Below are 15,489 nucleotides of genomic sequence, written 5' to 3'. Positions count from 1 at the left end.
AAGTGATTGTTTATCAGCCTTTTTTTTCTTGCCATTGTTTTTTGGTCCTGAACTCTAAACTCCAGCTTCTTATTTTTGTCTCTTCTTAGTTTAGCTGCTTCCTCTAGAATTGGTAAATGTCTCCAGGGAAAAAGTAGTTCCAAACACAAGACTTACCTCCCTGGCTTTCCTCCAGCCCTACATCCTGACTCTGTAATTCTTCACTCTCTTGTTAACTCATCCATATATTCAAGAAGATTTTTAAGTATTTTGTCCAGCTGCTCTAGTTGTTCTCCCTGGAAGTATTGGTCCAAATTATATAGTATCTCATTGACACAAATGGAGATCCTGTGCCTTCTCTTGAAAAATTAACAGATGTATCTACAATAGGCTGGAGCTGAGCCGTGGTTTCCCTCCTTTATATGAGTCATCCATTCTCCTACTCACCACAGTGTCCAGTGGGTAATTTATATTAGTCTAGTCACTGTTGGCATTTGGGATTGAGACTCTTTCCCTAAAACCTTTCTAAAGGTAAGTAAAAGATACTTTGAGTATCTTCTTAAAGAGTCTCAGTCTTAAAGAGTCTCAGTAAGGTACTACTTGACCTTCCCGGGCTTATTTCTTTTGCATATGGAATTATACAGTTGGTAAATTAAGTTAGGGTTTTAAAAAATTGGGGTGGGGGGAGGGAAGAGCTCCTAAAGGTTTTCTTTTTTCCTGCACATGAGCATGGAGGGGCAGAGAGAGAGAGAGAGAGAGAGAGAGAATCTCAAGCAGGTTCCACATGCAGGGATCAATCCAACAACCATGAAATTGTGACCTGAGCTGAAATCAAGAGTTGGACGCTTAACCAAATGAGCCACCCAGGCACCCCTGTAGGGTTGTTATCATTCTGCTCTCCATGTGCCTGGAATATCTGGAATGCCTAATGGGCCTAGAGCTACCCTGAGAGGACAGACTGCCAGATTGCACTGAGAGCTGGTATCTAGCCTCAGTCATGATGTGAGACCAGGAGAGTATTGAATGGAGGACTGAAGACAGGATGAAGTAGAAACAGAGGGTGTATATCTCCCATTGGGTGTGGGGTCCACTTCCAGAGAAGCTGCCAGTATAAGCAGTGTTCATGTCCTCTAGGGTGCCAAGTGGGGTGAAAATAAAACCACAGAAGATGAGGTAGAAGATTCAATTCTCCCTGTCAGTGATCAGAAAATCTATCTGCTCAAGGACTAGAGGGTTTAGAATGGGTCTTGTCAAAGTTTCACTGGCATGGGAGAAAAGCCTACAAAGACTTCCAGGTTCCCTGTGGAAGGTAGAAATATGTGGTCTTATTTTAAAAAATGAACTCCTGTCCTTTGCTCAGTCTAATTCAGGGAGAATTTTCTGAGTATGGCTATTCTATGCAAAATAATCTCTGCCTTCAGGGAAAAGGTGCTTTCTCTAATTGTGGTAGAGAGTGTAGTCTCCAGAGCTGGGCTCCCTGGATCGTAATCCCAATTCTGGATAATAGTAAGTTGTGACCTTGGGCAAGTTATTACAATTCTCAGAGTTGTAATTTCCCCATCTATAAAATAGAAGTAATAGTGACATTCTCCTCAAAGTGCTATTGTAAGGATTTTAAAAAGTAATGCATAAAAAATACCTAGGATAGTGACTGGTACATAGAAGAATGCAAATAAAAGCTGCACGCCAGTCAGAGTGGCCAAAATGAACAAATCAGGAGACTATAGACGCTGGCGAGGATGTGGAGAAATGGGAACCCTCTTGCGCTGTTGGTGGGAATGAAAACTGGTGCAGCCGCTTTGGAAAACAGTGTGGAGGTTCCTCAAAAAATTAAAAATAGATCTACCCTATGACCCAGCAATAGCACTGCTAGGAATTTACCCAAGGGATACAGGAATGCTGATGCATAGGGACACTTGTACCCAGCAATAGCACTGCTAGGAATTTACCAAGGGATACAGGAATGCTGATGTATAGGGAAAGCAGCACTTTCAACAATAGCCAAATTATGGAAAGAGCCTAAATGTCCATCAGCTGACGAATGGATAAAGAAATTGTGGTTTATATACACAATGGAATACTACGTGACAATGAGAAAGAATGAAATATGGCCTTTTGTAGCAACGTGGATGGAACTGGAGAGTGTGCTGCTAAGTGAAATAAGTCATACAAAGAAAGACAGGTACCATATGTTTTCACTCTTATGTGGATCCTGAGAAACTTAACAGAAGACCATAGGGGAGGGGAAGGGAAAAAAAAAAGTTAGAGAGGGAGGGAGCCAAACCATAAAAGACTCTTAAAAACTGAGAACAATCCGAGGGTTGATGGGGCATGGGAGGGAGTGGGGGGGGGATGGGTGATGGGTATTGAGGAGGGCACCTGTTGGGATGGGCACTGAATGTTGTATAGAAACCAGTTTGACAATAAATTTCATATTAATAAAAAAAATTTAAAAAAGAAATGCAAAAAAAAGCTGCTGTAGATAATTGTCTTATTAGTATAATTATTTAACAATATTTAACATATTAAGTCTCTCAGAGCTCTCATTTCTTATCTCTGTTCTACACCCTTTCATTTAAAGTCCTAACCAGGATAACTTCGCAAGACTTTTTCTTTCTTGGTTGGAGGCAAGGGCTATATTGGGGATTTGGAGTGTCTCTGTCTGACCCTGCTTTGTTTGGGACTCAAAAATCTCCACTGTTCTGTGAGATTTGATTGATTGAGGTTTGGCTCTCCCAAGCAATGAGCATTCCTGTGGCTAAAAGGGCTTCCAGCTAGACATTTCTGCAACCATAATCCAATTCTCAATTTTTTTTTCAGTGTAAAGCAGAGGTGGAAAACTGATTACCCAGTGGTGACTCCAACTTACAGATGTGTGATGGTTCTCGCAGAGATTTACAATAAAAGTTTTAGGTAGCTTTTAAAAAAAATCATAGGATTGCACATAAGAATCCAGATCCTTAGCTTTATTTAAAAAAGAAAAATAGGAAGATCTGGACCTGCTTTTTACTTGACAAAGTTTGGCTAAAGCTGAGTGAGCACTGGCAGGGAGAAAAGTGTTCTCTCATCTGCCCATTTGTTCATTTATTTTTCCTGCTGGGCCCTGGAGCTTACAACTGAGGGAAGCAGTGTGCTTCTCCAGAAAAGATGCCAGACCGGATCCTAAGAGCTGTGAGCCTGTAGTCATGACTGTGCTTTTAACTCATTGTGTGACCTTGGTGGAGTCACTCCCCCTGCCTGCGTCTTAGTTTCTCATCTGCAAACTTGGGAGAATGATCTCGTCTGCCTCTCAGTGATTTGGGGATGAGCTAAAATGGGAGAATGTGGGTCCTTGACTACCAGTTGCAGAAAAGTAAGGAATTATTGCTATTATCTGTCATTTGCACTTCAGAAAGCATGAATGATTCCGGGACAAGTTCTGATGGACAAAAATCCTCGAATGCACAGGAGTGCTGGGAATGAACGTGGAGAGGGGACTCCATGATAAGAAAAGCACACAAAATAGACACAGCAGTGAACTTCAGGAATCTGCAGTCTTTCTGAGGGGGCTTTGGGAACAGGAGAATTTGAAGAGGGTATTAACCAGCTCCATTTTATGGATAAGAAAATTGGGGCCCAAATGGAACGTGGACCTGTATATCAATTCTAGCTACCTGTGCCTTTGTACGTGTTCCTTAACCTCTCCGAGCCTCTGTTTCCTCATGCATAAAATGGTGTTCGACTCTATCTTACCATGCACTGTGAAGATTCAGTGGAATAATGTGCTTTCAGTACCTAAAACATATTGTAAATGTCTATTAAATGGCAGCCACTATTATTAATTCAATCAAGCGTATGCTAATTGAACCACTGGCAGATCAGGAAGTAGTTGAGAGAATAAGACATACTACCGTGGCTGTTTCCTTACCAGAAAAGAACTTTTCCTGAACCGTACGGGGCTTCTTCTACTTCTCCTTGCATTGAGGGAACGTCACCAGTATTCTTCCCAGCATTTGCTGCTAGGTTCATATGATACACAACCCTAGAGACCCGTATCAGTAAATTCTGACAGCCAGAGGTGGTATTAGCATTATAAAGTGTTTGCAGAATAGGACTAGTGTGCTTCCCCTTCATAAATCCTTAAATTATACCCCTACTCAGGCAGGAAGGAGAAATATGGGCCAAAAGAACACTTACTTCTTTTTGCTTTTCACTACCTTGCCTACTTCTTTGCACCACCGCATCTGAATATTAAGGCAAGAAGTGCTCAAGTTCCTCTGGGCTCTGGAAGGTTTGAACAAATTAGCATTCTTGGAGTCAGCCCTTCTTTTTGGACTAAACTCCCTTTTCTTTTCCTCTCAGTAAAATTTCCTGTTCTGGAGAGTACTTTCGCTGCCACGCCTTTCCTAATGTAATTCTGTTTGATTTCCAGCGAGCAGCTCCTGAAAGGAGCCGCTGAACCATGCCTCGGCAGGCGTTTCAATGCCTGAACACCAGCTTTCCAGCAGAAGCTGTTCCAGATGCATCTTTATATCCAGTAATCGTGCATTTAACCAAAATGAATGACACAGCATTTTTCTTCCTCTCTGTTTCCAGCCCATTAGACTTATTTGTCACCCATGGAAAAGCTCCCCCAGTTTGGGCTCCTGCCAAATCAGTGAACGTACAAATACATGCATCAAAGACACCTACACACACACACACACACACACATGGATGTAATAGATACCTAGTCTGCATCTCTGCACCGAGCATTTAACATTGCATTTCTCGACTTTATGTTTCTTCTGAAGTTGTAGTCAGCTGCTTCTTTCCTTATTTCTTACCCCCCGTCTCCCTCTTTCTTCCCTTTTCTACCTCTACTTTTTTTTTCTCTACTTTTCCCAGAAACCACCTTTCTGTTGTTGTTGTTGTTGTTGTTGTTGTTAGTCGCCACAGAATCTTATGTTGTTTAGTCTTAAAGGAGCTTGAGATAATTTTTTGAGTTTATTTATTTATTTAGAGAGAGAGCGGGGAGGGGCAGAGAGAGAGGAGAGAGAGAGAACCCCAAGCAGGCTCCATGCTCAGTGCAAAGCCTGTTGTGGGGCTTGATCTCACAACCATGAGATCATAACCTGAGCCAAAACCAAGGGTTGGGTCTTAACCAATTGAGCCACCCAGATGCCCCGGGATGATTTTTTGTATAATTCTCTCACCTCAGGTTTGGGAAATCTGTGTGCCAGAAAGGAAACCATGCACCATGGGTGGTTTTCCTTTGCCCTTAGGAAAATTCTCAAACTCCACTGCGTGGCTTGGACCCTGCCTGTTGCCTCAGCGTCCTCTCTACCTCAGCCTCTACCTGTAACCACAAAGGCCCTTCAGTCCCTGTCTTAGGGCCTTTACACATGCTTTTCTCTCTTCCTGGACAGTCCTTCACACATAGCATACACCCCTTCTTCAGTACTTCACCTCCTGTCTATTCTTTAAGTCTCAGACCACACACTATACCCTGTTCATTTCCTCCTGGTATTTATCACAATTTTTAATTATGTATTTATTTGAGAAGTCAGTTCCTAATGTCTCTTCATCTAATAGAAGCAAGATCTCTGAGGATAAACACCATGTCCTTGCCCCCACACCCTATTTCCTCAGTGCTATATACAGCATCTGGCATTTGAGAGTAACAATAGATGTTAACAATAAGGTAATAGCATCTAACATTTATTGAGAACTTACTAGTTTAAGGTATGCTGTTCTAAGATTTTTTTACCTGTATTTTTACATGTATTTAGTACTTACAACCATCCTGTGAGGTGGATGTGATTATTATCCCCATTTTGCAGATCAGAAAACTGAGTGGTCAAGTCAGTCACCCATGATTATATGACTGAAAAGTAGCAGAGCTAGTTTCTAACTTAGGCATTCTGACTCCAGCACCTGAGCCCTCGACCAGAACATGCTGGGCCTCTATTAAGCGCTCCATTAATATTCATCGAAAGAGTAAATGAAAAAACATAGCAAAATTGATTACTTGCACAACTGAGGTTACAACTTGAGTTGTTTGACTGATAATCCACCCCCCTCTCTATGAAGACAGACAGCCTCTCAGGTACCAGCAGAAGGCAGTTAAAAGAAAGAAGCAGATTAACAAATTGGTCTATTGCTGATAAGGACCGTGGTGGCAGGGGGGAGCTGTGATGTGAATTGTGGAGTGAAGTGCAAATTATCATTTTCAATTCAGGCAAGACCCAATAGCAGGTGGAAAAACACTAAATTGGTTGAAGAGTTCTTAAGATAAGGAATCAGGTTCTTCAGAAACATCAAGTGGAATTACAGTTATTATCACTAACAAGTCAGGTGATTCTTATGCTTTGGATGGTATTTTCCAAACCTGATTTCACGATATAAGTAACCATCAATTTTATGGAACTGCTGGTCAGAATTTTAGGATGAGAGCTCCAGGAATGTGCTTTGTTCATTCTTGTATCCACAGCATGAAGCACAGAGACAGGCACATAGTAAGTGCTCAATAAATATGTTTAATGAATTAATGGAAAAATGTATACAAACAAATCTGTCAGCAGGAACTTACTGAATACCTGTTAGTAAATCTGTGTAGTTTAAGCCACAGTGAGAAACACAAAGAAAAATAGTCAGATTCCTATTTATAGAGAGGTCATAATCTAGGTGGACCTACTAACCATTATCATGGTCAAAAAGTACCACCATCATTGGAGATTTGGTTGGTCTAGCTGCTGTGGTATGTCCCTTTATATATCATTAGGTCATTTTCATACTTGAAACAATCTTAAGCGACGGCACTACTACTAATCTCCATCCCCGGATGTAGAAACTGAGATTTGGAGATGCTAATTCCTTTCCCAAGGTCACAAAGCCAGGAGCTGATGGATCTAGGACTTGAACTCACGTCTGTCTGACTCTGGAATCAACCATGCCAAATGTACTCCTCCCCTTATTTCCAGATCATCGTCTATGGGTGAGAGGCGTGGTGAGACTAAAAAGTTCGCATTTGCCGCTTACCTGAGTCTGGGATATTTCCATTCTTCACCTGCCACAATCCTATTTGTTATGTAGGTCCCAGATTCACTAACACTTTCCCCTGGAAGGCTTCTCAAGCACTTAACAACTGGGTTAGCTATTCCCCCCTTTATGCTCTCTTTGGAACTCTTCCTGACTCCTGTTCATAATGCTTCTTACCCCACATTCTAATCACTTATGTTTCCCACATACTCATCTCTGAGTTCCTCCAGGATAGCAATCTAGCCTCCCAGGGCCTAGCACAGTGACTGGCATGTAGTATGTCATTTAATAAAAACGTATGAATGAATGAATTTTAGGTAGATACTGCCATCATATGGGTCCAAGTAATATACAGCAGCAGCATTCAAAGGGAGGAGTACATTCCTGGGCACTAATTGAAGCCTAAGGGCAAAGGATTTCTGAAAAGTTGGGTAGGACACGCAGGCAGTGCCACAGGGCGCTATAGTAGTTGTAATAGCCCTTGGTGGATGAGTGGAGGGCCACATGTGGTACCCGAATTGGCAAAGCAGCCAGGGAACTCCTGCTGAGGATACTATTATTCATGGTGCTCCATGCTCCCCCTGCCCCCATCCTCAAGGATTTGCAGGCACAAGGGCAGGAGAGACTCAAGAGCAATGGCCCATCGTGGTGATGAAGCTGAGCCCAGAGCTACACATACAGCTAATTGTAGCAAAATGGGGAAGAAAAGCAATCCGAAGGAAATTCAAACCACCACTTACTGATTGAAATACGCTGTATTGTTTAGACAAAGAACAAAAGGTTTGAGGAACTTCTTATCCTGCTAATTTGTGATGGAGGAAGAACAAGGGCCATGGAAGGCAACATTTTACTCGGAATTACCTAAAGTGGAACTTCATGCCCACTTGAATGAACTCATTGGTTCTAACACCATGAAGAAATTAATAGCCAAAAAGCCCAGGTCTTAAAATCCACGATCCTGTCATTAGAGGAATGTTTCCAGATAGTTCAAATTACTCGTCAGCTTACTACTAACCATGAAGATGTGCTCATGGTTACAAAAGATGTCATTAAAGAATTTTCAGAGGATGGTGTCAGGTACATGGAGCTAAGGAACACACCAAGAGAAAATGCTGCAGGCCTAGGAACACTTTCATAGAATCTGTACTGGAGGGTGTAAATTGTCCAACAAGAAAACTTAATACATTGATGGCAAGTATTTGATAGCAATAGGCACACAAGGTTGGCCCGTTGGTAGCCAAGGAGACTGTTAAACCTGATGAAGAGTTGTACCTTTCTACTAAGGTTATAGTTCTTGACCCTGCCCTCAGTGGAAACCCTACCACAGGACAAGCTAAAGACTTCCTGGAACCTCTTTTAGAAGCTAAAAAAGTATGTCTGACATTAGCATTACGTTTTTCAGAGATTCTACCTCCCCCACCCCCAAAAAGCCACTCACAAGTACTCCTGTACTTGCTTCCTGAACAGAATCTGGCATTGGACTTTTCTTAACTGCTCTGAAGGAGGATCCCTGGATCTGGTGGCCTTTTGAGGCAACACTCAATGCCTTTGGGTAAAGGTTAGGACTTCAGGTCCTGCAGACAACCTTCTGTTTCTCCTTCCTGCAGCTTCCAAGTTGCCACCCATTTGTAGGGAAGAGTACGGTCTTAAAAATGTAAAAATCATTTAGAAATTGTTATAAAAAGTTGAATTGAAGGCCATGTGATTATTAAGCTTCCTATCCCTGAATGTTTGGACTGTGTGAAACTAGCCAAGTTATTTATGCTGCCTACACCAACATTTTAATCCATACTTTTGAAATGACGTAAATTAGAATGTTGGGAATTCCAAATGAGGTAATACATTAGGAATTCAGCAAAAAGCTCTGTTCTTTGTACCTATTCAGTTGTTTATCACGGCCACTGCTGTTTATGCTGCTACTTGTCTTCTAGTATTATCATTAGGGAAAGTTGGGAGAGTAAAGCATTTCAGACAAAAGGACACTTCTTAGTAAAAGCATAGAGATATGAAGAAATTTTCTGCCCTCATATATAAAGACTATTCCTGGTATTCGTAAGAAAGGCTATAGATATTTAGCACATTGAGAAAGATTCCTCTGAGCCAAGCAATCAAATGCTCAGAAAATTAGAGAGCCAGTGAAGTCACACTCCATTCCTAAATTTTAAGAGATAAATGTCCAAATGAAGAGTCCAGGGTGTGTCAGAGTCCAGTATATGCATCTTTTCCACTAAATATACAGCTGGGGTTCTGTAACATGGCTGCCATTTTGTTCTCAGGAAGTGGCTAAATCAGCCATTTGGTCCTTGGGAATATTGGCTTCTCTTCTTCTCTCTGGGGAAGAGTGCTGTGTTATTAGCCATCTCTTTTATCTGGAAGTAGGACAACAATTTTGGCTCTGTCTGGTCATCTAGTCTCTTCTAAGGTGTCCTGAGTGGAAATGAGAAAAGGTGGTATTTGGTCCTTGTGCTGGGATTAAGAAGAGTGCATGTGCTGGTATACATGATCCCCGAATTGTTTTCCTGTGCCACCTCCTTTCAATCTGTAAGATCTTATAGAAGTCACCACCTAAAGTATACTTAAGAGTAGGTCATGCCCTCATCTCATTCCTGTAGTGGGTCTCCATGACCAATTAAAATTATTATCCTTCTCTTTATGTCTATTATTTGAGTTTACCCTTTCTTTTTGTTTTTTTTGTTTGTTTGTTTTGCTTTTTTTTTTTTATTTTTTGGTTTTTGTTTGCCTTAAGTCCTTTTGATACACTGTACATTCTTATCACGCTAAACCACTGGCACCCCCCAAAAGGTCAAAAGGTCACATGTATACTCTGTTTTTGGCCTAATTTTCCTCAAACTGTTTTCTTCCACTTAGAACACCCACATCCTGTTATGACTCTCCAGACGCATCTTGATAGATGTAGTAACAACCAGAAGATAACACAGGATTATGTGGTTTCTTGTGTATTGAATCTTTTTTCCCCAGAGATAACCTGTTTGCTTGGCAATTTGGCTTAATTTTGTCACTTTAGCAAGAGTGGAAGTAGATGGCCTAGAAATCTCTGTGGGGCTGGGATGGAGAGTGTGATAGATGGAATCTAGGGTCTAAACTGTCTAGTTAAGAAGATTACAACTTCTGGAGGTAGTTTGCACTTTATCCTATGTGCATCCCCACTTGCCCAGCTTCCAGATTTTAAACAACCTTGTAATTCTGGAAGACTTCTAATATATAAAGGTGGAATAAAGCCAGATGAAAGAATCGCATCCCTCTTGCATCCTGCAGGCAAATGCAAGTTGACTGTAAAACTGTGTAAATGTAAGTTAAGTAATTTCACAGTCTTGGTCATTGAACTTGTTAACAGCAGCAAACAAGAAAAGTAGCAGGTGAGTGTGGAGTGAGCAGGGGCTGCTGACAAAGGGAGGAGTGACAGCAGACGAGGAGGGAGGGCCCAGTGGAGACTATGTGCTCAACGAGTATGAAGCTGTCTGGTGACCAAAACGAACAAACAAAACCAAAACACCTTACTACTTCGGGAGTCCTTAAGTTATCACTCACACCAATGCTTATGACTTTCAATAAGAAACCAGGTATCATATGCCTATTATGTGTCAGATCCCATTCTAGGAAATCAAGGGGAGTTCTCTAAAAAGTATAAAATACAGTGCCTAGCTCTGAAAATATTTACCATCTGCAACACCACCACATCGGCCAAGGTGACGTTGTATATGTTCAGTTCTTTTTACAAATGCAGGGGCATATGTAGAACCCAGTAGGAAGTTTTTCTATTCAAAACACTTAAAATTATGTAGCCACTTACAAAATAAAATTGTTCGCTACTTTCTCCAAGATACCATTTCCTGACAATGCTAGTAATGGAGACATTTCAGAATAATGACCTCATAAGGTTCACACAGCTGTGTCTCTGCCAACTTGAATAACACACAATCACGACCTCACTTAGTCTGGGGGCAGATCTTAACAGCTTGATAGGACTATGGTCAGAAATGTAGTTTGGCTAAACGGTTTTCCCACTTTATTGGCTAAACTGTTTTCCCACTCTACTGTTAACTTATTTAATGAAAGGGAGTGTCTCGTTAAAGGTGCATAGTTTTCCTGAGAGTCCACAGGGACTCCATGAGGCCATGGCACCTACAGGACATTAGACAAAAAAAAAAAAAGAGTTGAGTCTTGAGCTAGATCAGGAACCCCCAAATTCATCCTGTACTTAAGTCATTTTGAACACTTTGGCTTATTCCATCAATCCAGTCATTTAGAGTTGAGGAAGATCTTTCTTTTTCCAAAAGGCTGAGTTAGGGCATTTTCCCTGGGGATAGACCTCCTTTATAATCAGGCAGTGACATAGCCCATGGTACAGGGGGAGAGATGGATTACTGCCCCTATATTATGTAATGTATTGGTGAGGGTAAGCATAGTGGGAGTCTTATAAAAGCAGCAGGCAGAACCAGGGCCAACCATTCATGTTAAATGGAAAAAAGAATGTGTGTGTTTATCCCACTGTCTACCAAATTTATTTTCGGAAAAATACAATGAGAGCAGAAGAAAATGAAGAGTAGGAAATGCTACAACTGCTGGGCCCTTCTGGCTTAAAATCTGAGCGAGATCAGGAAAAATATGGCTAAAATGCTGAGTTTGGAGTCAGGAAAAGTAAGTTCAAATATTGGTGTTGCTGCCATACCCTCAACTATTTGACCTCAAGGACAAATTTCCCCTTCCCAGAGCATCTGCCTCTTTCCTATGACAGAAGGAATTAGATGAAGCCTCTGTGTAGAGGTCCTTTTACTCCTGGCATTCTAGGGTTCAATAGTAATCTAAAACAAGGACCTTCTTTTTAATGTATAACATACAATGAAGTGTATACAGTGAAGTGACCTATAAATTCTGCTGAACTTTAAAACTTTTTTTAGGGGCGCCTGGGTGGCGCAGTCGGTTAAGCGTCCAACTTCAGCCAGGTCACGATCTCGCGGTCTGTGAGTTCGAGCCCCGCGTCGGGCTCTGGGCTGATGGCTCAGAGCCTGGAGCCTGTTTCCGATTCTGTGTCTCCCTCTCTCTCTGCCCCTCCCCCGTTCATGCTCTATCTCTCTCTGTCCCAAAAATAAATAAATGTTGAAAAAAAATTAAAAAACAAAACAAAACAAAACTTTTTTTAATGTTTTTATTTATTTTTGAAAGACAGAAACAGCACGAGTGGGGGAGGAGCAGAGAGAGAGGGAGACACAGAATCTGAAGCAGGCTCCAGGCTCTGAGCTGTCAGCACAGATCCCGATGCGGGGCTCGAACTCGTGCACTGCAAGATCATGACCTGAGCCGAAGTCAGACGCTTAGCCAACTGAGCCATCCAGGCGCCCCTAAATTCTGCTTAACTTTAAATGTTAATTAGATGCAAATACACAATGAAAAAGTAGGGTGAAAGTCATTCCTCTCTGTAGATTAGGAAGTACAATATGATTCCTTTGTAGTGGGAAGAATGAATCTTATACAGGCTGAAGCAAGCATTAAAAGATGTAGGGAAAACTAGACACTACTGTAGTCTGGGCTTTCTTCCCTTTGGTGAGATTTTTCTTTTCTATTTTTGTACCCATGGTTAAGGGACAAATGTCTACATGGAGCTATGACGTAAGCATATAGGAACATCATATCATGTGAACACAGTCATAAGTAATGGTATCGTCTAATAGATTTATATGATCTAGAGGACATGAGTATATATGGTTTCCAGTCAACCATATTATCTATCTGTTCTGAGAGAAAGGAAGACTTATCCAATTGTTACATATGAACATGAACTGCAAAAATAGTCCAGGAGCCAAGGAATTTGTGCTCACTGGGTGCCACAACTTGTGGTAGCACTTGACATATTTTCCTTCCCTGCCACAGTACCACATTACCTTCTGGAAGTCCTACTTCCCACTTTACTTCTGCCTTTATTTGGCTCTGGTACCTGAAACAAATCACTAGAGTTCTTGAATCTCAGTTTTTCATCCATTAAAAATCACAAAAACCAACCAACCAAAGTGGAATGTACAGCCTCTGCTCTTCTTCCATGGTTGGTGGATGATCTTTACAGGACTACAGTTAGTTCAGTGGGATTGGTGTCTCTTGCAGTCATGAAACATGGTGACCTTGGACTTTAATTGGTCCTTGTACAACTGGAAGCTATATGTAAATTGTATCATATGTTTGCACATTTGTATTGTATTAGAAGAGTCCAAAGCTTTCCTGAGGCTACCAATGAAATCTGTATCCCCAAGGGCCTCAGAACCTTCTGATTAGAAGGTCTCCTTATGATGTCTTCTAACTCAAAGCATCTGTAACAATCCAAAATAAATTAAGATTTAGTACATGAAGGGAGGCCAAAGGCAGAACTGACACTTGCATCAGAGACTATGGGGTATCATGGGTACGGACCTGGGTCCTTGTCATCTAAAGAGAGATGTTAATTCCTGTCTGCCTCCCCCCCCCCCCCCAGTGCAGTAACTGTAAGAATCAGATGTGATAATATGGATGAAAACACTCTGAAAAAATATAAAGTATGCTGCAAACTTATGATATTAACTGCGAGATATTAAAGTATCAAGTCATTTTACTAGTTGTCAACTGAGAAAGGGGCACAATTGCGAGCTCCATCAGCAAAATTTAGACACCCTGCTTGTTCATCCTTCATCAAGGTCCTGCAGCTGACACTTATGTGTCAATTTCCTTGATTTTAATAAGAATTGGTTGCAAATACAGCTTACAGGATTCAAATGGAGATCATCACCAGTCTGGGAGCTGATGAAAGAACTTAAACTTTATACTCTAGACAAGAGTGTTTGTCTTTTATCTCCTGTCTTCCATTAGCGATTCTCAAAGAATGGTCCAGGACCAGCCACAGAGTATCATCTGAGAACAAGATAGAAATGCAGATTCTCAAGCCCTACCCCAGAATCAGAAATTCTGAGGGGGGTGCCCAACAGTCTGCATCTTAACAAGCCCTCTAGGGAAATCAAATGCATTGCATGCTCAAGTTTGAGAACCACAGCCATAAGTGATTATCCCAGGACAGACCTCCCGGGCTGATATTTTGGCCATGGGTACTCAAAAGAGAATGGCAGGACTCCAGTAACCTGGGAGTATCTAGCAAAGGCCTGTTGGGGGCTGGAATCGGCAAAGGTTGGGCTGGCAGGCACGGCCCAAAACATGATCAGATAGGTCTGTTATGTATAAGGTTCCATGTTAAGTTTTATGGGGCCTGAGAAAGAAGAAAGTGGCCCTGTTTCAAGGAATGCAGCTCTCTCAAGATGTAGGAAGTATTGATACCTTTGGTACCCTTGGCAGTTGAAGAGTGATAATGATCCAAAATTAAACCATACATATGTAACAGCTCCATGGTAAACTTTCTTCTCTGAGCCTCAAATTATGGAACGTAACAAAAAATATGAGACGAGCTAATGTTTATTGAGCATTTGTCATATTCTTAGCACTGTTTTAAGTGATTTTGATGTGTTAATGGTACCCCCTATTTTTAGCTATTTACTGTACCAAGCCTTTTGCCAGGCTCTGAAAATATAACTGTGAAATGTAACTGCCCTTGAGGAGCTCACTCGCCAACGGGGAGAATTAGAAGGAAGGGGCCCGTCACTGCTCCAGTGGGAAGGACTATGAAGAACAAGCTCAGGGTGTTTTCTGAGGCCTAGGTGAGGCCTTCAGTGAATAGAGGTTTCTCAGAGGAGGAAATGCATAAATGTAGGCCTCCGAAGGATGAGAGGAAACACTCTGCAGTGGGGAAAACTGAGATTTAGGGCACTTGGACAACTGTTCTCCCAGTCACATAGCAAGTAAGTGGCAGTGTTCGGACTTGAATTCAGGTCAGTCCAATTCCAAAGCCCTTCCTTTTAACCATTAAGTCTAGGCCAGAAAATAGGTTTTATCAAGCCTGTGAATTCTGATAAATCGGTAGTGGCTTCCAGGAATGCTGATGATGGGAACTCTGAGGCCTTGACTGGGCTGCATTGGAAGGAATGCCATGATCAATTAGTGATGTCTGCCCTGGGTGCAGAAGAGGAGAGTATGTGTATCATGCATTTGCTGACCCTGCACTGCAGAGTGCTGCCTCCAGGACTTAGCACAAAGAGGGACAGACCTGCAGAGCTGGTTCTTATTCATGTCAGATTGTCTCTGACTTCAAGGAACTTATAGCTCAACAGCGTCAGCGGGGGCTTATTATATGTTACTAGGAGGTACTAAGTGACAGCTCAGGATGTTCCAAGCTGATGGAGCATTCAGTCATACAGGGAATAAAGTTTCTTTCTTTCTTTCTTTTTTTTTTTTTTTTTAAGTGAAGACACTGATTAAGTGTAAGGGTGAAAAACAAACAGCAATAAAGAGCGATCAATCTTATTAATCCACTAAACTTCAAAATTTGTAGGCCAATTCCATTTTCATGCTTTACCATTGTTACTTCCATCAACATGGAGGCCGTCGAGATAACAGAAAATGGCATTGTTTGCAAGTAATGGG

The 15,489-nt window shown here is 41.6% G+C and overlaps 1 protein-coding gene, 1 long non-coding RNA gene and 1 pseudogene across 4 annotated transcripts in view; 2 read left to right on the top strand and 1 right to left on the bottom strand.

The window, feature by feature from the left end:
- GRIA1 (glutamate ionotropic receptor AMPA type subunit 1) overlaps positions 1-15,489 on the top strand; it is a 306,263-nt gene that overhangs the window by 119,102 nt on the left and 171,672 nt on the right. The window lies entirely within an intron of this gene.
- Positions 1-15,489, bottom strand: part of LOC123379842 — a 116,136-nt gene that overhangs the window by 45,354 nt on the left and 55,293 nt on the right. The gene's annotated exons all lie outside the window — the stretch shown is intronic.
- On the top strand, positions 6,430-10,044 carry LOC123379841 (annotated as a pseudogene).

This window comes from Felis catus, chromosome A1 (assembly GCF_018350175.1).
Source record: "Felis catus isolate Fca126 chromosome A1, F.catus_Fca126_mat1.0, whole genome shotgun sequence".
Taxonomy (NCBI): Eukaryota; Metazoa; Chordata; class Mammalia; order Carnivora; family Felidae; genus Felis; species Felis catus.
Note: the sequence above shows the minus strand (reverse complement) of the source record. Positions and strands in the feature narration are given on the sequence as shown.